The 25,903-nt window shown below is 37.8% G+C and overlaps 1 pseudogene; it reads left to right on the forward strand.

Moving 5' to 3' along the window:
• Positions 1-502: 502 nt before the first annotated feature.
• LOC120205938 lies at positions 503-24,984 on the forward strand (annotated as a pseudogene).
• The last annotated feature ends 919 nt before the right edge of the window (positions 24,985-25,903 follow it).

The raw sequence follows: 25,903 nt of genomic DNA on the forward strand, positions 1-25,903 counted from the left end.
TTATTTAAATCATCATTGAAGTCCTTTCCTCTTTCATATATATATATATATATATATATATATATACATACATACATTTGTATTCTTAGCATTTTTAACACTGGATAACTCTATTAATCAGCTTGAATTTGGACCCTACAGTGCTTTTCCAGACTGTGATCGAATAAGCTCCGTAGAATACGCTATTTTTATGTTTTAAAGATGTAAGTTCGAATATGTAGAAATCTATTTAAATGATAGAACGACCAATAATGGTCAGTTCATGACAATATCAAATTTGAGACCAATGAACTTGTCAAAGTCCTGGGGTAGGATCAAATTCCCTGGAGTTTAGGACATTAGGTTCCCTACCTTCTTGTGTAAGTCTCTGAAGCATTAGTGCCCGAACCAACACAGCAATAACACACATACTCCAAATACTACGCCATATGCAATAATATTTAGCTAATATTTGTCTGTAGATGACAAGGCTGCACCTTTCTTATATAGTTGATGTTTTTTCTCTTTGGTTTTATATCAGAATAGGAAGATGATTTTGAATGGGAAACCGCCATCTTGTTCCAAATGCTTGCTGGTGTTCTTGTTATTCATCATTTTCTTTATTGGTTGCTCTAAGTATTGCAATGCTCAGACTCCGACTACTACCACCGATCCATCTGAAGGTATTTTGAACTCTGCATTGATCTTTGCAAATATAGCAATGCTCATACTTTTTCTGGGGGTAAACTATAGTAATTTTTTTGTTGTTGTTGATGATGAATATCATGTGAAGTGAGGGCATTGAATGAAATATTCAAACAATGGGAAACACAAGCGCCGGACGGCTGGAACATCACCGGAGAGCCATGCAGCGGAGTTGCTCTCAGTCAAAGCGATTCGGTGTTCGAAGACTCTGCTAATAACCCATCCATCAGATGCGACTGTTCTTTCGAAAACGCCACCGTCTGCCACATTACTAGGCTGTATATCTCTATGCTCCTTCATCCTTTCCATATACCATAGTCATCTTCTTAAAGTAATTCCCATTGAAATTAATGAATTGTATGTTTTGATGATCAGGAGGGTATTTTCTCTTGAGAAACGAGGAAGGATACCTGAACAACTTCTAGCTTTCAGATATCTCAACTTCTTGTATGAACATTCTTTCCATCTCTTCTCATGCATGCCATTCACTTGTATAAATAACCCAACAATTAATATTTTCAGTAATTTTAAAAGTTCCCCAGATGGATTAAAAGTTTTGGTCTTTGATAGTCAATGTATGTATGTATGCATGTATGTATATGTATAACATGTTGGTCATGAAATTTTTTGCAGTTCTAATTATTAGGCTGATTAATTAATATGTTTTTGTGATGCAGTATGATTGATCAAAACTTCTTCACAGGTCCCTTGCCAGCATTTATTGGAAATTTGTCTAAGCTACAATTACTGTGAGTATTCTTTTATTTATGGGAAATATTTTATGATTTTTAATTTATTGGTTTTAATTTCAAATATTTATCAGTAATGAGATTATTAAAATGTATAACTTTTATATGTTAACACTGTATCAAATCTAAAATCATTTCATCATCACTTCATATATAATTTTCAATGTCTTTCAAGGAATATGACCAATTGAATTCATACTATTTAACATAACTAATCACTTTCAAAATTAAAGAAAGTTGAATTTTCTTTTTTTTTTTTCATATAATGAAGGTTGCTGATATTTTGGATAACAATTCAAAAAAATGACAGATCAGTTGCCCATAATTCTTTATCTGGACCCATTCCAAAGGAGATTGGAAATCTTAAGAAGCTCTATCTGTTGTAAGAATTGAACAAATTCTCCATATACATACATACATACATACATACATACATATGTCTCCAATATAATAAAAATAGAATCCCATATTTTTCTGATTTCCTCACCAATTAAATCTGTGGTTGTATGTCATGAAGGTCTCTTGGTGTTAATAATTTCTCAGGAGCAATCCCACCAGAGCTGGGTAATCTAGTTGAACTTCAACAACTGTAAGTTGTAACTTTATCTCTAATTACTTTGTGAGCATGTAATTAAGTGTTCCATTAATCTGTTTATAATAAGAATAATTAAGAAAACTTTGGTTTATGATTGTTGTCGACAGTTACATTAACAGTTGCGGATTGACCGGTGAATTCCCCTCAACATTTGCTAAACTTTGGAACCTGCAAATCGTGTAAGAAATATCTAGGACTAGGAATCTCTTATTATTCTATATATATGCGTATCATCTTCAGCTCAAGAAATTTGCCTTAGCTTAGCTTGATTATATGGCTTGTTGAAGTTCAGGGGGGCATCAGACAATGCTTTCACAGGCAAAATACCTGAATTTATTGGAAGTAACTGGACAAGGCTTGAATCATTGTAAGTTTTCCAAATAATAGAATTAAATGGTAGAAATAACCCTGATTGCAGATTTTTCTTGTGCTACTCTCTTGATTAATCTATCAAGTGTTTCTATAGGAGACTTGAAGGTAACTCTTTTGAAGGTCCTATACCCTCCAATATTGGGAACTTGACTTCTCTTACCATTTTGTGAGTAAAAAAAATATGGGAAACTCTTTTTCTCCACATACTCACACATGAATGTATGTAATATCTTCTAATATATATTTATATGTAGGCGAATTACTGGTATCTGGAATGGGAGCTCTTCTCTTGATTTTGTTACAAATTTAAGGAAAATATCAGATCTGTGAGTTAAACATACTGTTTAACATCTTTTCCCTGTCTCTTTCCTTTTCTTTCTTTAATTTGTTGGTTTTACCTAAATTTATTGACTAAGAAACTTTTATGTTGTTTTGTTTCCTTTTTCCCTGTATTGTAGAGTTCTAAGAAATGTTTTACTCACTGGTAGTATTCCCTCTGACATCCCAGAATTCCAATCTTTACAAAAGCTGTAAGTTTTATTCACAAATCTATTGCTGTTGTATACTAAACAGAAGTCCAGTTCTTACTATTTAATGTCTTTTCTTTCTCATCCAGGGATTTGAGTTTCAACAGCTTAACAGGACAAATTCCAAGTGAATTGTTCAATATAAATTCTCTTACATACTTGTAAACTCCAAGAAACCATCTCCTTCATTCCATGAAAATCGCATTATTTTTAACTGATTTATTGTTGACATCTGCTTCTTACCACATGCTTTCTACTTGGGTATTATTTCTGGTTGTTTCTTCTTTTCATTATGTTTAAATGGTCAGGTTTCTTGGAAATAATAGTCTGTCAGGTACCCTTCCTAGCCGAAAGAGCGAGAATCTTAAGACTATGTAAGTCATCATATCTGAAAAAACAAATAGAAATGATAGGTTGTATTGCTTCTAATCTTCATGGATTACATTGTACATATATATAGATTCAAATGTCACATAAATATAGGAAGAACATAATCACAAGAATTTACAGTTATACAAGAAGTATGCCTAATGATTAGCCTAATCTTCTTAATCTTCGTCAATGTAGCCTAGAATTCTTATATTTACAGCTAGGTCAACATATCCTATTCCAACAATATCACACTAATGTATTTCACTCAATTGGTTAACAACTTTTATCATGATGAACGATGTTACAAGTTTAATATATTTACCTGCGCATCTAGCGAACAGAAGTTCGGTTCTGGTAATTTCTAATCGATTTTAATTATGTAATCTGATGCAGAGATGTATCTTACAATCATCTATCAGGAAATTTGCCCTCATGGATAGACTCAAGCTTACAACTGTATGTATCTTAATCCATGACACTTCCTTCGTTATCCAATTTAATACTTGCTTTGAGCATGAGAATCTTTGGTGCTCAAATGGAGAATGTTGATGTAAATATGAGTATAGAAAAACAATGAATATACCAATGGACATGAATTAAGAGAATAAGAGATTGTTTCTCGGCATATTATGCAGGAATTTAGTGGCCAATAACTTCACACTCTACAACTCAGATATAAGGTGAGTAAGATATTGCCCCTACCACCCTTGGCTTTCTGTTTCCCTTTCGATCTTTTCCCCATCAGCAAACAGCTGCTATCGTTTCAGCTATGCTGTCCATTATCTTCAAATGTCAAATCCAGATGGACATTAACTCTTTTCAAATTTGCAGACTTTTACCAGGATTGCAGTGCCTTCAAAGAGGCTTCCCATGCAATAGAAACGCTCCACGATGTAAGCTTAGCTAAAACTCTAGCATCAGTCTACGCTATTGATATTTGAATCATACATAAAATCACGAGGAGATAATGACCATTTCATAGTTATGTGCTGAACATGTTTCAATGGCGTCATGGCAGATGCAAACTTTGCGATCAAGTGTGGCGGTCCACAGATGACTGCTGGTGGCATAGTGTTTGAGGCTGAGAATAATCCTCTGGGAGCAGCAACATTTAATGTAATCCGTACACAAAAATGGGCAGTTAGTAATGTAGGGTTGTATGAAGACAGGGAGAATCCACTTTATGTGCAAAACTCTTTTGCACAAGTGAAAAACACCAATACTCCTTCACTTTATTTTACTTCAAGGATATCCCCTGTATCACTCAGATACTATGGCCTTGGCCTCGAGAATGGGCCTTACACTGTAAACCTGTTCTTTGCGGAAACAGCCTATCCAGATAGAAGCACTCGGTCTTCAAAGAGTCTAGGAAGGCGTATTTTCGATATCTATATTCAGGTAATGCTTACTTAACAACGAAATGAAACCATTCTCAAGTGTAGACCATAAAGTTCATTACTTCCATCTTTCCATTTGCGGTGCTTCTATGAATACACTTATGTTTAGATCTCATCACCCCTTCTACAGGGAGGCCTTCAAGTTAAGGATTTCGATATATCAAAGGAAGCAGGTGGGTCTGAGAGAGCAATTACCAGGAGATTCACAGCTAATGTGACAGATAACCATCTTGAAATTCACCTTCTTTGGACTGGTAAGGGGACCTGCTGTGTACCAGAACTAGGTTATTATGGTCCATCCATTTCAGCTGTTAGTGTTGTCCCAGGTAAGAATATTAACAGAAATGAATCTTTCTTACAAGATCCTTCAAACATGCTTATCTTTCGTGTCCTGCTTTTGATACATCTATTTTGTTGGCTTAGATTTTAAACCAACCCTTAGCGGGTTACCAGCGCTCACTTCAAAGAAGAAGACAACATTGATAGTTGGTATTGCAGTTCCTGTTGGAGCTGCGGTTTTGATGCTGATATATTTAATTATTCACCTTAAGAGAAGAAAAAAATATAATGACGAGGAAGGTAAGGGCATCTCCATTATCATATTTTAATACTTGTATTTCAGCAAAAGATGTCTTGGTTGAGAAGCATGTTGCCTTAATATTGGGGTGAACCTTAATCTAGAGCTTATCTAGTCTTAATATATTTCACCAGTGCATCGTTTTCTTTCCTGCCTTGATTCTGCAGTGCTTCTTGCAATTGGTCCTAGAACAAACATATTTAGCTATGCTGAGTTGAAAGCTGCCACTGAAGACTTCAGTCCTTCAAACAAGTTAGGCGAAGGGGGTTTCGGAGCTGTCTTCAAGGTATAATACTATATTTTACATTTTCAGGGTGCAATAATCATAATGATTGAATATTTTTCGAGAGAACGGCATATATTTCAACTTTACTAACTTAAGATTATCTTACAGGGTACATTTTCTGATGGGAGGGTGGTAGCTGTTAAGCAACTTTCAGTAGCATCTCACCAAGGAAAGAATCAATTTATTGCTGAGGTAGCCACCATATCAGCAGTGCAGCATCGCAATCTTGTCAAGCTGCATGGATGCTGCATCGAAGGGAAACGGAATCTCCTCGTTTACGAGTACCTGGAAAATAAAAGCCTTGATCAGGCACTCTTTGGTATGATCACCTGTAATAACGCTTTCATACTCGAACTATTTGGGTTCTAGAACCATAAAACTTGGGAAGAATGGATTTGTTGACTACTCATTTCTGAACAATTTGTTAAGTTATTGTGACACTCAATGCAGGACTCAGCGACTTGCATCTTGATTGGCCAACACGCTTCAACATCTGCTTAGAAACTGCAAGAGGATTAGCTTATCTTCATGAGGAGTCTAGGCCAAGGATTGTACACAGAGATATCAAGGCAAGTAATATTCTGCTTGATGCAGAATTGTGCCCCAAATATCTGATTTCGGATTGGCAAAGCTGTATGATGACAAAGAAACACACATCAGTACTCGGGTTGCCGGTACTATGTAAGCCTCTTTGAACTTTAGTTCATATTATTGTCGAAACGATTTTTTCTTGAAAAGGTGAAAAAAGGTGAGATTTTGAAAACCACATTAATTCTTAATTGCCTCTTTTCATTTTAAAAACATATGCGATTTAAAAGACCTCTCGTTTCGAAAAATTTGAATTTCCTTTACGATTGACAAATACGGTTCGAAGAGTCGCCACCAATCTTTGATTAGGGTGTGATTGGACACCCAAAATTGCTTTGTCATTTTAAATAAAAATTAATTTTAATTAAAACAACAAATTGAGGTCTGCGTTACCAAAATCCGAGTTCGGGAGTCGGTTACGTGTGGGGAAGGATTAGCACCCCCACAACGCCCTAAATTGGTACCTAATCGATTAATTAACGTTTTTGCAATGAACTTTACAAATTCGAGTTTATTTTGATTCTTGATCCCATAAAGTAAAAATGTAAATTTAAAACATTCAAAAACACTCAAACAAATTAAATTAAAATTACCAAGTCATTTTAGAAAGATAAAGGATGATCGATTATTTACAAATATCGAGACCAGATCTTAAAAATATAACAACCTTTTCTCGATATATTTAAATAAACGAACATTTCTTTTTCTCTCATTTCCAAATTTTAGGTGACGAATCAATTTTTTGGTTTCACTTTCGGGATACACTTTTAATTTAAAATCATTAAAAGCGGACCTCAAATCAGTTATGACTGCCCACTTCAACAATTTTAAATTAAAAGGGTATTACCCTTAATCCAATTATGTGATATATGTCAAGTTATGCAAATGAGGTTATCATGCATATTATGCAAAATAATGTCATGCAAAAACTAATTAAAATATGCCATGCACTCAAACAAATTTCTAAAAAAAAATAAAAAAAATATGTATTTACGACATTAACATACATTAGAATAAAACCATATATACAATAAAACATACTATTAATAACTCGACTTCACATTCAAAATTACCATGAAGGACCATAATAAAATAAAATTAAACTAAGCATGCAAAGTAGGAATTAACTATTAAATTAAAAACATGCTAAGTGACTAAATTGTCAAACAACCAAAATTACAAATTACATTTCAAAAATAAAACATAAAACATTTCAGGACTAAAATAGAAGAACATGAAACAACAGGCCAAAAATATCAACAACACAAAATATGACTTAACTAAGAGATAGATTAAAATAAATATTCTGAAATTTAAGAGCCGAATACATAAAGTTATCAAAACTTAAAATAACATGGCTCGTACTAAAATGTAACAAACATAAAGGATAAAAGCCAAATTCGAAATGTACACAACACCAAAGCAAGGACTAAAACGAAACATATGAGAACTGCAGGGGACGTCTGCGCGATTAACCCTCTCCTAGACGCAAGTTCTAAACGGTGCCGTTTAGTTTTAACCTAATTTTCATTCTAAATTCAGCCTCACTTTAATAAACTCTCCCTCCCTTGCCGTTCTCTCAAAGCTCCTTTCATTCTTTCTCAAAGCAACCAAACGAGGCCATGGCCACCATGGCCACCGCCCAAGGCTCCGATAACGACACACACAACCTCGAGTCCACCCCATAAATTACCTTGAATCCTTAAGCTTCAAATCTCTCACAACAAGAAACCATAACCCAAAGGTCAAAACAACCCCCAACCTTCACTGCTGAACTCTCGACCACCGCGGACTCACCCTCTAAAGCTCCGTTGAGGAACCAAGACCTCACGACCTCGCTCTACCCCTTTGTTACCGAACCGAAGCCTCACAAACCCAAACTCCACCAAGACTCCCTAAATCCCTAAAACACACAGATCAAAGGCCAAAAAAAGAATACTTTGAGCGATTCTAGGCGGTTCTGACTTCGGGTGGCCAGAGCTAACTCCTAATGACGGGAAAGGTAAGGATTGTCTTTTTTCTTGTTTTATGGTTTCTGGTTAATAATGGTCAACTCTCGGGTTCTCTCATTACTACTGATGGATAATTTTTGATTATTGGTGATTTTTTTCGTCTCAAAAGAAACCCACTCTTAACCGAGGACCTTGGCAGTAAACCATTCCGACGACCACCCTCAACAGTGACTCTATATTTCTCCGGCAATGGACTCAAATAACCAAGGTAATGAAATTACTCTAACTCCTAAATTTCTTTTATTTATTCCTTTACGCATAAAAGAAAATGAAGAAATTTTGGAAACTTTTCATGCTCGCACTATTTCACATGGATTCTGTTTTTTTTAGGGTATTACTTAATCCTTGCTAAATTTCCTTTGATTGTAAAATAACATGCACACACATAGAAAGAAAAATATATATAAACAGTAAATAATACTCAAGAAGAATACCTCGGAATTCCTCGTATTTTATTGCTTTCACTGGTTTTTGCAATAGTATTCAATTGCCTCTGGAATTTTTCCTCTTGTATTTGTTTAAAAAAAATGTAATACGAAGAAAGAATTGTTTTTTTACTCTCTGATCCCTAGATGGTCTCCTTTTTTCCTGTTGATGAATGGTTATATCTAAAAAAAACTGACCATCCCCCATTTACAGTTTTTTTTGATAACTCACAATACCCCCCACTCTCTACAAACTGTTCCCTCTAATTTTTCTGGTTTCTTAACTACCCAGACAAATTAAGCATCTACAGCTGCCCCTCTTTGTTCATTGTCGTGTAACGAGAATAGAGCAAAGATCAAAAGATGACCGAATTTGTCTGGTCTTGAGAATGTTACGTCAGGATAAATACTTGAAAAATCTTCAAATGACGAGCCTGCTCCCTATTCCTTCAGGAAGTATAAGACTCGAACAATCTTCATAAAACGTGTCTGCTCTCTATTCATTCAGAGAGTATAAGACTTGAACAATCTTTAATAAAACGGGTCCGCTCTCTATTCCTTCAGAGAGTATAGAACTCGAAAAATCTTCAATAAACAGGTCCGCTCCCTATTCTTTCAGGGAGTATAGGACTCAATCTTCAACGAACTAGTCCGCTCCCTATTCCTTCAGAGAGTATAGGACTCAATCTTCAACGAACTTGTCCGCTCTCTATTCATTCAGAGAGTATAGGACTCAATCTTCAACGAACTTGTCCGCTCCCTATTCATTCAGAGAGTATAGGACTCAATCTTCAACGAACTTGTCCGCTCTCTATTCATTCAGAGAGTATAGGACTCAATCTTCAACGAACTTGTCCGCTCCCTATTCATTCAGAGAGTATAGGACTCAATCTTCAACGAACTTGTCCGCTCCCTATTCATTCAGAGAGTATAGGACTCAATCTTCAACGAACTTGTCCGCTCCCTATTCCTTCAGAGAGTATAGGACTCAATCTTCAACGAACTTGTCCGCTCCCTATTCCTTCAGAGAGTATAGGACTCAATCTTCAACGAACTTGTCCGCTCCCTATTCATTCAGAGAGTATAGGACTCAATCTTCAACAAACGAATTGCTTCACTACTCTTTCGTGAAGGCTTATAGATGATTTGCTTCAAAGGTCAAACCTGAAAATCAAACATTATTCATCATGAATGTATATTGAAAAATATATACTAAAAAATTTAGAAGTTGAGAAAATTTTTGAAAATCCATCTCCATCGTGAAAACTTGTCTGGAGCCATTGGATATTTGAATCTGCTTTGACTCAATTTTCGTATAAACATCATTCTTGTCAAAATCTCAAGACCAGTTATCTTCATCTCGATGCTTTCATATCTTCAATCTTCAACTATCCCTGGGAAACCTGTAGATATTTAAGCCATCATGCGATTATGAATGTCATGATCCTACTCATGCCTAAAATGTATGCAATTATGCAATTCAATGCGTTTTCTTCTTTGAAGGAACTCTATCTCCTTTTGATCTCGATGGAACTCGGCTTCATCTTGGGCACAGAACGTTTGACCAGTTCACCCCAGTTGACAATCTCAATTCCATATCTCTCGGCTTAACATGACCTTGACTCCTTTCTTTCTTGAAACCCGCCAGTATCCATGACCAACTTCTTGATTAATGGTAACCTCATTGGGTCATCTTTTAATGGCTGAGATTTTCTTTGAATTTGAGGATTTTAGTTTCCCATGGCCACACAAGCTTACATGTTTAAACCATTGTCAACTTCAGAATACCTGCATTTTCCAAAACCTTTTGCACAATAATACAAAATGATCTCATGTACTTCAAGTTAAGCCATATGTTTTAACCTTTCAAAATAAGATGTTTGCAAAAGGGAAATTATCAAGAAAAGACATCTCTTTATTTGTATAAATACAGAGAATTTTAGGCAACTAAATGGCAAACTTTTAACTGGAAACAACAAAAGAACAAAAGAGTAGGCGTCTTCAAATATCAATAATGCAAATGCTTTTGAACTGGCACGCCGTTAGAATGTCTCGAATGTAGCTTCTGTCAAAAGGATCTCCAAAATTGTGATGCTTACGAGTATGAAGCTACTTCTAAACTCCCAAATCTCTATCATTGGATGCCCTAAACCAGTATTGAATCTCATATGCATTCAATTTCTCTTCTGGTTGTTTTTCATCGAGACTCATTAATCTTTAGTCTCATCCTTGATCACCAACTGTCATTGTTACTATCCATATTAGGAGCTCTTTCCACTTCCAAAATTGATTCAGAACCTCCACCATGCACGAATTCTGAATTTCAAACTCAACTCAAGTCGCCCTTTGCGGGTTTTCAACTCGAGACTTCCTTTGGTTCCAAGACGCCCTTTTCGGGTTTTCGTCTTGAACCCTCCTTTTATTTCTCTTTTTTCATTTTTCTCTTATTATTATTTTTTTTCCATTTTTTCTCTTCTTTTTTTTCTTTTTTTCATTTTTTTTCGTTTTTTCCATCCTCATTTTTTCTTTTTCCTTCTTTTCTCTTTTTATTTATTCTTCAAGCAAAATATCTCTTAACAACGTCGGAATTCACTGGATATGGTAATTCTGATCCGTCCATTTCAGTTAGGACTAGAGCTCCCCCAGAAAAGGCCTTCTTGACAACATAAGGTCCTTCCCAATTGGGCATCCATTTTCCTCTGAAATCTTTCTGAATAGGTAAAATCCTTTTAAGCACCAAATCTCCCTCATGGAATTCTCGAAGGCGAACTTTCTTACCATGTGCCCGTATCATACGTTTTTGGTACATCTGACCATGACAAATAGCTTTCAATCTCTTTTCTTCAATCAAATTCAACTGGTCATACCTAGCTTGGACCCATTCTGCCTCATCAAGCTTTACCTCTGACAAAATTCGAAGTGAGGGAATTTCCACCTCAATAGGTAAGACAGCCTCCATCCCATATACCAGAGAAAACGGAGTTGCTCCAGTTGAAGTCCGTACTGAAGTTCGATAAGCAAACAGAGCAAAGGGAAACTTCTCATGCCAATCCTTATAGGTCTCAGTCATTTTCTCTATGAGCCTTTTGATGTTCTTATTGGCCGCCTCTACTGCCCCATTCATCTTTGGGCGATAAGTGGTGGAATTATGATGCTTTATTTTGAACTGTTTACAGACCGAGTCCATCATCTTATTATTTAAATTCAACGCATTATCGGAGATAATCCTCTCTGGTAAACCATATCTACAAATGATCTCCTTCTTAAAAAATTTGCATATTGTAGACTGGGTAACATTTGCATAAGAAGTCGCTTCTACCCACTTGGTGAAATAATCTATGGCTACAAGAATGAAGCGATGACCATTTGAAGCTTTGGGTGAAATTTGTCCAATAACATCCATGCCCCACATTGAGAATGGCCACGGCGCTGTCATTACGTGCAACGGATGAGGAGGAGTATGTATCCTATCTCCATAAATCTGACATTTGTGACATTTTCGGGCATAATTGATACAATCTGTTTCCATAGTTGACCAATAATACCCAAATCTCATAATCTGCCTAGCCATAACATGCCCATTAGCATGGGTACCACATATTCCCTCATGCACTTCTTCAAGAATCAATTTGGCTTCTTTCGCGTCCACACATCTTAACAAAACATGATCCAGACTTTTCTTGTATAGGGTCTCACCATCAAGCACATACCCTGATGCCATTCTTCTAATGGTTCTCTTATCATTCTCAGTAGCCTGTTCTGGATAACTCTGATACCTTATATATTGCAAGATATCATAATACCAGGGGTTTCCATCTTCTTCTTCTTCAATATTAAAACAATGGGCTGGATACTCATAAGCCTTCATTTCAATGGGCATCATATTTGAATGCTCGTTCATCTTAAACGCTGCTGCCAATGTGGCTAAGGCATCTGCCATATGATTCTCTTCTCTAGGGAGGTAATTGAAAGTTATTTCTTCAAATTCTTCAACAAGCTCCATAACCAACTTACGGTATTCTACAAGCTTGGGATCTTTTGTCTCCCATTCTCCCCTGAGTTGGTATATTACCAAAGCTGAATCACCATACACTTTAAGCATTTTTACTTTGCGTTCAACAGCAGCTCTAAGACCCAGAACACAAGCTTCATACTCGGCCATATTGTTTGTACAATCAAAATTAAGCCGACTGGTGAAAGGATAATGCTCTCCTTCTGGTGAGACCAAAATTGCCCCGATTCCATGTCCCAAGGCATTTAAAGCACCATCAAAGTTCAATTTCCAATATTTGCTAGTGGATGCCACTGCTTCTTCTACCGAAATAGCCATTAAATCTTCATTTGGGAAATCAAAGCTCAACGACTCATATTCTTCCGAAGCCCTGCTTGCAATGAATTCTGCTATAGCACTTCCTTTAATTGCCGTCTGGTTTACATACTGGATGTCAAATTCGGACAATAAGATCTGCCAACGAGCTAATCTTCCAGATAATGCAGGCACGCCCATTAGATATTTCAAGGGATCAAGCTTGGATATAAGCCAAGTAGTATGATACAACATATATTGCCTAAGCCTTCGGGTAGCCCATACTAAAGCGCAACACAACTTTTCAATGGGTGAGTATCTTGTCTCACATTCAGTGAACTTCTTGCTGAGATAATAGATAGCCCTTTCTTTCTTCTCAGTTTGGTCACGTTGGCCCAGCACACACCCCATTGAATTTTCATAAACCGACAAATATAGAATCAAGGGTTTGCCTGAGATGGGTGGTGCTAAGATCGGAGTGCTCGACAAATATCTTTTCACTGCTTCAAAAGCTCTTTGACAATCCTCACTCCATTCCCCTGAGTTATTCTTGCGAAGAAGGCGGAATATGGGATCACACTTTTCTGTCAGCTGTGAAATAAACCGAGCTATATAATTTAATCTCCCCAAAAATCCTCTGACTTCTTTTTGTGTTCGTGGGGCTGGCAAGTCTTGAATAGCCTTTACTTTATCTGGGTCTATTTCAATTCCTTTTTGGCTTACTACGAAACCCAATAACTTCCCAGATGTCACCCCGAAAGTACATTTATTTGGGTTGAGTTTTAGCTGGCATCTTCTTAGTCTTTTAAAAAGCTTTCTCAAATTCCCGATATGTTCTTCCTCTGTCTTGGCTTTGACAATCATATCATCGACATAAACTTCTATCTCTTTATGCATCATGTCGTGAAATAACGTCACCATGGCCCTTTGATATGTTGCCCCTGCATTCTTCAGTCCAAACAGCATTACTTTATAGCAAAACGTTCCCCACATGGTAACAAATGTCGTTTTTTCCATATCTTCAGGGTTCATCTTAATTTGATTATAGCCAGAGAAACCATCCATAAAAGAGAACAAAGAATTTCCAGCAGTATTATCCACTAGAGTGTCTATATGTGGCAAAGGAAAATTATCTTTTGGACTAGCTCGGTTGAGATCCCTGTAGTCAACACACATTCGAACTTTCCCATCCTTCTTCGGTACTGGGACAATATTCGCCACCCATTCAGGATATTTAGCCACTTTAAGAAACCCAGCATCAAATTGTTTCTTCACTTCCTCTTTAATCTTAAGCAGCATCTCAGGTCTCATTCTTCTCAGTTTTTGTTGTACCGGTTTACATTCAGGCTTTATTGGCAGTTTGTGAACAACCAACTCTGTATCTAAACCCGGCATATCTTCGTATGACCAAGCAAACACATTCTTGTATTCTTGAAGCAATTCTATCAAATCATATCGACCTCCAACTGACAGAGTGGTACCGATCTTTATTTCCCTCTTATCCTCATCTGTCCCCAAATTCAAAATCTCAGTAGACTCTTTATGAGGCAGAATCTGCTTATCTTCATTCTCCACCATTTTCAGCAATTCAGAAGGTAGTTCACATCCCTCATCATCATCACAATCCTCGATTTCTCCTTGACATATAGACTTCTCGAAATCAATCTCCGGGTCAGAGTCATTGGCATTCATATTATTGATATTTGAGCTCCTGAAAAAATAATGAAAGAGAAGATATATATACATATATACATATAGGAGGATCTTTTCCCATATAAATAAATAGAAAGAAATAAATACATACATATATACAACAAAGAATGAATGAATGAATAAAATGCATGGGAAAATGTTTGCCATTTGGAACTAACAGAATGCATCTTTTATTGAAAGCAAGAAAAAAAAACAAACAGCTTAACCCTTTACATAAAATCACCTATTGCCCCAGGGTATGAACAACAGGGAGAAAGTTCCAGTGCATTACTCTGTAAAAGATTTGTAAACTACAGGCAGTTCTTCCGCGGTCCAATTGTTCAACACGAAGCCCGGAGGTGCAGGATAAATGCCCATAGCTCTCATTTCCTCGGATTCATCATCAGTTATAACATTAATGCATAAATCTCCCAAGGCATTCTCAACCATCGTCTCAGTGTTCTTTGAATTCCCTTGAAACATATGCCCTCCAGACATGAAAATGCTACTCAACGGCGGGAAGGTCATGGGTTCCCAGCTAAGGTCTTCACCAGCCAATCTGGCCTTTCTGATTTCTTGGACCTTCTTAATTCCCCTCATCTTATCCCTCGAAGTTGGCTGATATCCCAAACCAAATCGATCTTTTTTAGTAATAGGGCATATGGGATTCACCGGTCCTTGCAACTGTCGGCCCAAACCCTTTCCAACTTTTGCTCCTCTTCCCAGAGTCAATTTAAGCCCCATCTTGGTACAGTTTGACAATCGAGGCTTTGGTATCTTCTTTCCTTCGGCCACAAACGTAGCATTGACAAACTCCAACGATCTGAAAGAACACTCGACGGCTTGCTCATCAACTTCAATATACGGAGCAGTAGTAGAAACAGAAGCAATAATGTCCTCTTCAGCATGAATACATACCAACCTTCCATCAATCACAAATTTCAGTCTCTGGTGTAATGTGGACGGAACTGCACCGGCCTGATGAATCCAAGGCCTTCCCAACAAACAATTGTACGTAGGCATAATGTCCATTACGAGAAATTCTACTTCATAAGTTGCTGGACCAATATTCAGAGGAACATCAATCTTGCCCAACACTTCTCTTTTAGTCCCATCGAAAGCTCGAACCACACTTTGACAGGTCCTCATAAGTGTACTATCTAATGGAAGCTTCTTTAGAGTCACTAAAGGCATCACATTCAAAGCTGAACCATTATCAACTAAGACCCGAGACAACACATGCCCTTTACATTTAACTGTAATGTGCAAGGCCTTCTGACTACCCATCATCCCAGAAGGGATTTCATCCTCAGAAAAAGATAAAAAATTATCAGCTTGTACATTGGAAACTAACCGATCAAACTTTTCAACGGGCAATTCTTTCGGAACAAAAGTCTGATTCAAAACCTTTAATAGAGCATTCCTATGGGCCTCTGAACTCAAAAGTAATGATAAAACAGAAATACGGGCAGGCAACTTGTGTAACTGTTCCACAACACTGTATTCATTGTGTTTCAGAAACTTCAAAAATTCTACCGCTTCAGTTTCGGTTACTGGTTCATTAATAACAGGCTTATCATCTTCTATCTGCACATCAACCTTTTTCCCCTTATCAACTGCAACCTTCTTCTCAGACTCTTTAGGTGGATTAAGAGAATAACACCTACCGCTTCTAGTAAAGCGTCCCACCTCATCTACTTCCTCATTCTCCTTTGTTATATCTCCCATCTGGCAATCATATCTCCAAGGCACTTGTTTATTATCCCGATATGGGAATGGAGATGGAGGTGTAATAACCACTTTCGGGGCTACCTTCTCAGCAACTCGATTTTTGGGAGTAATAATTAGGGGACAACTGGCATTGTATACTCCTTTAGACGATCCTTCTGAAGCGCAAACTTCCGCTTCCTCTTCTTCAGCAATCTCTCTAAAGAACTCAATTTCTTTACTGTCCATCATGTCTTGTACCAAAGATAAGAAATCAGGACATTGCTGAATACTGTGTCCTTCACTGTTATGATACTGACACACCTCTCCACTATTAAACTGTTCACCCATCAAACTGGGTTTCAACAATCCTACTTTGACCATCTGGCACCACACCCAACTCATGGGTGATACCACCTCACCAACATTCCTTACAATTCTCTTTCCTTTCTCTTCAGTAATCGCATTAACTCCTGCCCCTGCATGGCTTGGCAACGGCTTCTGAGCTATATTCGGCTGCTCACTGTCACCAAAGTTGATGACATTCCTCGTTCTCAAAGCTTGGACAACCTTCTTAAAAGTAGTACAATTCTCAATGGAATGCCCAGGGTTTCCTGCATGGTACTCACACTGAGCACTAGCATCATACCATTTGGGAAAAGGAGGTTGCATTGGTGTCACGTGATACGGCGAAACCACATGCCGATCATACAAAATCTGAAATAATTCCTTATAAGTCATCGGGATGGGGTCAAATTGAGGCCTCTCTCTCCTCTGGTCCCTTGCCCCTTGTCTATTGTCATTTTGTGTTGATGACCCTGCTCCTTGAGGACAGGAAACAGTAATGTTATTAGAATCGTACTGCCTCACATTACTGACTTCGTTTTCCTTTTTCCTCGTTGGTGGTCTCTTACTAGACTCTCCTCCCTCGAGCTTCCCACTCTTAACAGCCATTTCAATCATTTCTCCCGCCGTAACTACATCAGCAAAACTTCGATAAGGATTACCGATAAGATGCGAGAAAAAAGGAGCCTTTAAGGTGTTGACAAAAAGCATATTTGTTTCCTCCTCTTCCAATGGCGGGTGGACTTGCACTGCTACATCTCTCCATCTTTGAGCATATTGTCTAAAACTCTCGTTAGACTTCTTTTCCATTCCTTGCAACATCATCCTGTTGGGCCTAACATCCTTCACATGTTTGTATTGTTCAAGAAAGGACTTAGCCAAGTCTTTCCACGATTTAATATTAGCTCTACTCAGCTGGTTATACCATCGGATTGCCGAGCCAGTTAAGCTTTCCTGAAAGCAGTGTATCAACAATTGATCGTCCCCTATGTATCCGGTCATCTTCCTACAAAACATTGTGATATGTGCAGAGGGGCACCTGGTACCATCAAACTTTTCAAAGTCAGGAACTTTAAACTTTGGAGGCAAGACCAGATCAGGAACTAGACTTAACTCCTTTGCGTCGAATCCATAGACACTGGTATCTTCCTTCATGGCTCTGACCTCTCTTTCTAACTGCTTCTATTTCTCTTCCAACAGATTGTTTTGGTCCTTCTTGGCTTCTTCATCAAGGTCCGGAACTTGATGATATTGATGTTCTTCCTGATACGAACTAGATCCAGGCTGTACGTTAACAGAGGCACCGACTGGATTAATGTGCACCTTCCCGACATGAACAGGGGTCACTTGAACATTCTGAGATTGTTTTGGGGTTAACCCTGGATGATGAAGTGGGTCTTCAGTTACACCTTCTGGCATAGGGCTTTTCCCATGTTCTGGATTTCTTCCTTCCAACATTCTCGCAAACTTGGCAAACATCTCCTTTTGGGCATTCATCATATCTTCTTGCATTTTCTTGATATTTATCTTGTAACTCCGACTGAGCTTTCTCAATTTGGGCAAGTTTGTCTTCCATAACTTTCTTCCTGGTTCTGTAGATATACTTGGGATTTTCCAGTATTACTCTGTCACAGAGTCATTTTGTTATCGCTGATATTTATTAATGAATATTAAACATATGATTATGAATGAATAAAATGCGATGCAAAAATTAAATGCATTAAAAATGCATATGCAAAATGCAGGGTGTTGATCCTGGAACGACTCCTTAGAACAACTCTTTATATCAGAACGACGTTCAATTACAAAGTTGAAACATATCACAAATAAATCTGCACCATTTCTCCTATTTGCTGTATATGTGCTAGTAACTCTACAATCTTCTGGTTTTCTTCAGCCTCAGGATCCAGTTCTTCAGTCACATCAGCAGCTTCCTCGGATAAAATGACCAAATATTGAGCTATTCCCCGCGCGTGTTCTAGGTAACAAGCAATAAAGTCCTCTCTTTGCTTGACTCTCGCCTGAGCTCGCTCCCATCGAAAACGCCACTGTATATCCCCCTCATAAGGAACTATCGATAACTCACTTGCTTGCCTCTGAAAATCTTGAACCATGGCTTCAAGCTCACTCACTTGTTTTTTTAGACTTTCAACATCCCCCTGGCTCGAGCTACCTTCCTTGTTTTGGTATCGTCGTAATGCAGTCTCTAAACTTGAAATTTTCTCCTTCAACTTTTCATTCTGGGCTTGACTCTTTTTGTAATCGCTGCTCTAAAGAATCCTTTTCTTTCGATAAAATTTTCACTTGGTGCCTGCTTTGCTTGAGCTCTTCTTGACTCTCTCCGGCTACTCTTTTGAGGCTCGTCACCTCTTGCCTCAATTCGACAGACTTACTCGAGCTAGAACCTACCTGAGCTTTTACCATTCGCTGATAAGTTGACCGAAGATCGTCAAAATCTAGCCGAAGTTGCTTCTCTACTTTTTCAATTCGATCTGCCATACTCTTCTGAATGTCAATCTCTAATCCTTTTTGACACACTTCATCTTCTAGCTTCTGCAAAGTCATTCTCCATTGTCTTCGTTCTGCTTCGAAATCGCGCTTGGCTAACTCTAATGGAGATGGCACCACTCTCAAATGTTCCTCCACCGGCTGAATATTTTCAGGATTCACCATCGGGATATTGTCATTTACTCGACCACTTCTCCACTGCTCGTACTCTTGAGACAACTCGAGATCATAGGTAAACAAATTCACGCGACGAGTTTGCTTCCAGGCCTCAGCAACCCCTTTAACTTTACCCTTATACTGATCTCCTTTGAATGCAAAATCCGACCCTACCAAGTCCCATGTGGCTGGAATAAACTGCCTTGACCCATACTGTCTGGAAACTAGTAACGGTGCATACCCAACAGAGCCCCATATACCTGGCAAAGGAACCCAATCTCGCTCTCCACATCGGTAAAGTATATCCAAAGAGGTATTCCACGAAGCTCGCCACAAAATATCTCCATCTCTGATATCCTTGAAGATGACCATCCATTTTTCTTCAGTAAAACCCCCAGGCCACTCTTTAGAAAGAAAATCCTTCAAAGGTGAGAAACCGTCTAGAAATACTCGTCCTGGTGCTCTTTCAACATGTTTGAAATGACTCAGAATCCACACTAGCAGCAAAGGCGCACATCCTATAAAGCGTCCTTCTCCCTCGCGCCTACAAGAACTCAAAGACCGGAACGTCTCAGCTAGAATAGCTGGAACAGGATCCACGCGCTTGTCTAATCTTTCAAACAGGTCAACAACTGATACGTCTACATATCCTAGCACTTTTGGAAAAATAACAAGCCCATAAATCCCTAAAGCAAACAAGTCAAGCTTCTTTCTCTTATCAGGATGATGAGCAATTACTTCTTTCAGAGCAGCCCAAGAGATGCACTCACTGTCTCCCTTCTTCTTAATGTTTCTGATTACCCAATCTTCACTCATTCCGGTCATCAATAGTAATTTCTTCTTAAATGAAGGAGTGACTGGCAGCTTGGTATATACTCTATCCATCTGTGACCCTCGAACAACGGACCAAAGCTTGATATTCCTCTATTGTTGGTATCAGGTCCACCCTACCAAATGTGAAACAGCTATAAGCCGGATTCCAGAACTGCGCCAACGCTCTAAAACAGATTTCAGTCAATAGAAACATCCAGAAGATAAGGAATATCGCCGTACAACTGATAAAACATCTCCTTATCGGCTGCTTCCCATCTTCCCCATATCTCTCTTAGCTCACTCAGATCATTCTGGCGTACGTTGATGTGAGTGTAACCAAATAACTCTGACACATATCCAGGCATCACGCTGTCTCCATTGGTCAATTGGGACTGTTCCGACCACCTCAAAATATCTGCATTGTCCTCAACCTCTCTCTGAACCGTTCGTTCCATATTACTGGCCTTCTATATGGACATCGACCCCAAATCAACACCATGTAATGGATCGTGCAATGCAAAACATAAAAAAATAAGGCAAAAACAACAAAAGATCGGTTAGTAAACATAAAGCAATTAAGTCGGGATAATAATTTATTCAAGAATCCTACCCACATGCTGGCTACCCAATCATGCTTTATCAGATCCTACCCAACATGATATCTACCCCCATGCTTTGTTATCCATAAAAAGAAATCCTAACCGCATGATATCTAATTCGCATGCTTATTCAAAAATAAACCTAACCGCATGATATCTAGTTCGCATGCATTTATTCGAAAAAACGAAAATAAATGACTCAAAAAAACTTTTCCTTGTGTACCCTCCTCACGGGATTCTTAAGGTTCGGGTTTAGTTCAACCTAAGTTCGGGCTCTACGTTCACTATATGCCGGGTTAGGTTCTAAAGTAATAGGTTCTCGAATTGTCCTTGCCGGTGCCCCATTGGGCTGCCGAACCCTCAATCCTGGCCCATCACAGGCTTTAGGGGATCGAGTTCAATTTCGAGGGAACACACCTCCTTATGTCCATGCGGAGGTGATTACCATCACGAGGACCATAAGGCGTGAGCTCCAGGAGCGATCCACTATCCCATGCGGAGGTGAAAACCACACGAGGGCATAGTCTCTCACTCCTACTTAAATAGGACGGAGCGGGGTTTTAGCTCATGTTATGATAATGCAGCTGTGCAGTGTGTGAGGAAAAGCGAAAAAACAATCAATAAAAACACTCAAAATCAATTCCCAAAACAAATAATTATTCTGAAATCATTAACAAACAGATTAGTACAACTATTTAATTGTTAATCGAATTAAATTAAAGAAATCAAAATACAAACAAAAATTATTAAAAACCAAACAATGGATCAAAAATCAAATTAAATCGAATTTATAATTTTCAATTGCAAAGACAATTAATTAATCGACTATCGGCCTGACTCTCTAAAAAAAAAGTCCCCAGCAGAGTCGCCAAGTTGTCGAAACGATTTTTTCTTGAAAAGGTGAAAAAAGGTGAGATTTTGAAAACCACATTAATTCTTAATTGCCTCTTTTCATTTTAAAAACATATGCGATTTAAAAGACCTCTCGTTTCGAAAAATTTGAATTTCCTTTACGATTGACAAATACGGTTCGAAGAGTCGCCACCAATCTTTGATTAGGGTGTGATTGGACACCCAAAATTGCTTTGTCATTTTAAATAAAAATTAATTTTAATTAAAACAACAAATTGAGGTCTGCGTTACCAAAATCCGAGTTCGGGAGTCGGTTACGTGTGGGGAAGGATTAGCACCCCCACAACGCCCTAAATTGGTACCTAATCGATTAATTAACGTTTTTGCAATGAACTTTACAAATTCGAGTTTATTTTGATTCTTGATCCCATAAAGTAAAAATGTAAATTTAAAACATTCAAAAACACTCAAACAAATTAAATTAAAATTACCAAGTCATTTTAGAAAGATAAAGGATGTTCGATTATTTACAAATATCGAGACCAGATCTTAAAAATATAACAACCTTTTCTCGATATATTTAAATAAACGAACATTTCTTTTTCTCTCATTTCCAAATTTTAGGTGACGAATCAATTTTTTTGGTTTCACTTTCGGGATACACTTTTAATTTAAAATCATTAAAAGCGGACCTCAAATCAGTTATGACTGCCCACTTCAACAATTTTAAATTAAAAGGGTATTACCCTTAATCCAATTATGTGATATATGTCAAGTTATGCAAATGAGATTATCATGCATATTATGCAAAATAATGTCATGCAAAAACTAATTAAAATATGCCATGCACTCAAACAAATTTCTAAAAAAAAATAAAAAAAATAAAAAATATATGTATTTACGACATTAACATACATTAGAATAAAACCATATATACAATAAAACATACTATTAATAACTCGACTTCACATTCAAAATTACCATGAAGGACCATAATAAAATAAAATTAAACTAAGCATGCAAAGTAGGAATTAACTATTAAATTAAAAAACATGCTAAGTGACTAAATTGTCAAACAACCAAAATTACAAATTACATTTCAAAAATAAAACATAAAAACATTTCAGGACTAAAATAGAAGAACATGAAACAACAGGCCAAAAATATCAACAACACAAAATATGACTTAACTAAGAGATAGATTAAAATAAATATTCTAAAATTTAAGAGCCGAATACATAAAGTTATCAAAACTTAAAATAACATGGCTCGTACTAAAATGTAACAAACATAAAGGATAAAAGCCAAATTCGAAATGTACACAACACCAAAGCAAGGACTAAAACGAAACATATGAGAACTGCAGGGGATGTCTGCGCGATTAACCCTCTCCTAGACGCAAGTTCTAAACGGTGCCGTTTAGTTTTAACCTAATTTTCATTCTAAATTCAGCCTCACTTTAATAAACTCTCCCCTCCCTTGCCGTTCTCTCAAAGCTCCTTTCATTCTTTCTCAAAGCAACCAAACGAGGCCATGGCCACCATGGCCACCGCCCAAGGCTCCGATAACGACACACACAACCTCGAGTCCACCCCATAAATTACCTTGAATCCTTAAGCTTCAAATCTCTCACAGCAAGAAACCATAACCCAAAGGTCAAAACAACCCCCAACCTTCACTGCTGAACTCTCGACCACCGCGGACTCACCCTCTAAAGCTCCGTTGAGGAACCAAGACCTCACGACCTCGCTCTACCCCTTTGTTACCGAACCGAAGCCTCACAAACCCAAACTCCACCAAGACTCCCTAAATCCCTAAAACACACAGATCAAAGGCCAAAAAAAGAATACTTTGAGCGATTCTAGGCGGTTTCGACTTCGGGTGGCCAGAGCTAACTCCTAATGACGGGAAAGGTAAGGATTGTCTTTTTTCTTGTTTTATGGTTTCTGGTTAATAATGGTCAACTCTCGGGTTCTCTCATTACTACTGATGGATAATTTTTGATTATTGGTGATTTTTTTCGTCTCAAAAGAAACCCACTCTTAACCAAGGACCTTGGCAGTAAACCATTCTGACGACCACCCTCAACAGTGACTCTATATTTCTCCGGCAATGGACTCAAATAACCAAGGTAATGAAATTACTCTAACTCCTAAATTTCTTTTATTTATTCCTTTACGCATAAAAGAAAATGAAGAAATTTTGGAAACTTTTCATGCTCGGACTATTTCACATGGATTCTGTTTTTTTTAGGGTATTACTTAATCCTTGCTAAATTTCCTTTGATTGTAAAATAACATGCACACACATAGAAAGAAAAATATATATAAACAGTAAATAATACTCAAGAAGAATACCTCGGAATTCCTCGTATTTTATTGCTTTCACTGGTTTTTGCAATAGTATTCAATTGCCTCTGGAATTTTTCCTCTTGTATTTGTTTAAAAAAAATGTAATACGAAGAAAGAATTGTTTTTTTACTCTCTGATCCCTAGATGGTCTCCTTTTTTCCTGTTGATGAATGGTTATATCTAAAAAAAACTGACCATCCCCCATTTACAGTTTTTTTTGATAACTCACAATACCCCCCACTCTCTACAAATTGTTCCCTCTAATTTTTCTGGTTTCTTAACTACCCAGACAAATTAAGCATCTACAATTATTGTTCAGGAAACATGTAAACCAAGGAACTCAATATGTAAACATTTAATTTATGTTGAAGTGGCTACCTGGCGCCGGAGTACGCAATGTGTGGGCATCTGACTGAGAAAGCTGATGTGTTTGGCTTTGGTATTGTTGCTTTGGAGATTCTTAGCGGTAGAACAAACTTTGATAATCGCTTGGAGGATGATAAAATCTATCTTCTTGGATGGGTAAGTATTAGGCAATCTTTTTTCCATTCAAAAGAATATATTAATTCATAATGAATAGGTTACATTCTCTATGATGTTCCCAGGCTTGGGCTCTACATGAAAATAACCAAAGCTTGGATCTGGTTGATCCACACTTAGCCGAGTTCGATATAAATGAAGCTCTCCAAGTGGTCAGGGTGGCACTTCTGTGCACTCAGGGATCACCATTGATGCGGCCACCCATGTCCCGTGTAGTGACTATGCTTGTCGGAGATATTGAAGTGAGCAATGTTATAACAAGACCGAGTTATCTTATTGACTGGAATTTTAACAGTTTAACAGGCAGAGTTGTGACTGGAGATGCATCGGGCCCAGGGGCAGCACCAATATTATCTGCAGTAAATGTCAGTGAAATCAACCTTACTGAAGGAAGGTGACAGGCTTATGTTGTTGCATGTCTCGTTCAGACAACTTTTCTCTGTTTGCAGGTGAAAGAAAATCACTAGGGATGGCAAACGTGCGGGTCGGGTGCGGATACCCCCTCCCCATCCTCATACCCACATAATATTTTTCAATCTACCACCTGCCCACCAGGGTACAAATTTTCAAATCCACACCCGCCCACGCGGGTACATTTTCAAATCCATCCCCATACCCACTACCAACTAGCGACATACCCATCTAGACCCGCCTGACAGCAAACTAATGGGATGATGGAGTTGGTTCCCAGACAGTTCGTGATGGGGTAGCAGCTCATGCTTCAATTTGTCAGAGGAGTGACTCTACGAATGTTATGGAGACAGATTGTAGGGAGCATGTAGTCGCAGAGCTGGATTGTTGAATTGCTTTCGATGTTAATGCTCATAGTGCGCCTAATATGGGTTTTGAGGGGCTAAAGAACATGAAAACTGCTGTTTTTGATGTTAATGCTTATAGTACGGCTAATTTGTGTTTGTATGGGCAGCATGGGCCAAAGAACATGGAAAGTGACGTGGTTAGTGGGATTATGAGTTTAATTAAATAGCCGAATATTTCCCTAATTAAAGACCAGATTAAAGACTAAATATCCTTAATATTTGGTTAAATTATATGTTATATATTATACAATATTAAAATTTATAAATTAGTCTCTAAAATTACACCTAAATTCATTATGGTCCAAAATTTAATAGATATTTAGTTGGGTGGGCGGATGCGGGGCGGGTAATGTCTCAAACCCATTACCTGCCCACCACCCACGACGGATACCACTTTATAAATCCACACCCGCCCACTACCCACTAAAATTATATCCATCCCCGCTCCAATTGGAGTGGATGCGGTACGGAATCCACGAAACTGTACCCGTTTGCCATCCCTAAAAATCACTAACATATAATGGAAAATTTATTTTAGATGCAGTTCTATATATAAGTGAAATTTGTGTATGCGGTATGCCTCTATTAGGAACTGTATTATTAGCAACATTATTGGAAGAAGAAACCATTGT

This window comes from Hibiscus syriacus, unplaced genomic scaffold (assembly GCF_006381635.1).
Source record: "Hibiscus syriacus cultivar Baekdansim isolate YM2019G1 unplaced genomic scaffold, ASM638163v2 tig00013285_pilon, whole genome shotgun sequence".
In the NCBI taxonomy this organism is placed as follows: Eukaryota; Viridiplantae; Streptophyta; class Magnoliopsida; order Malvales; family Malvaceae; genus Hibiscus; species Hibiscus syriacus.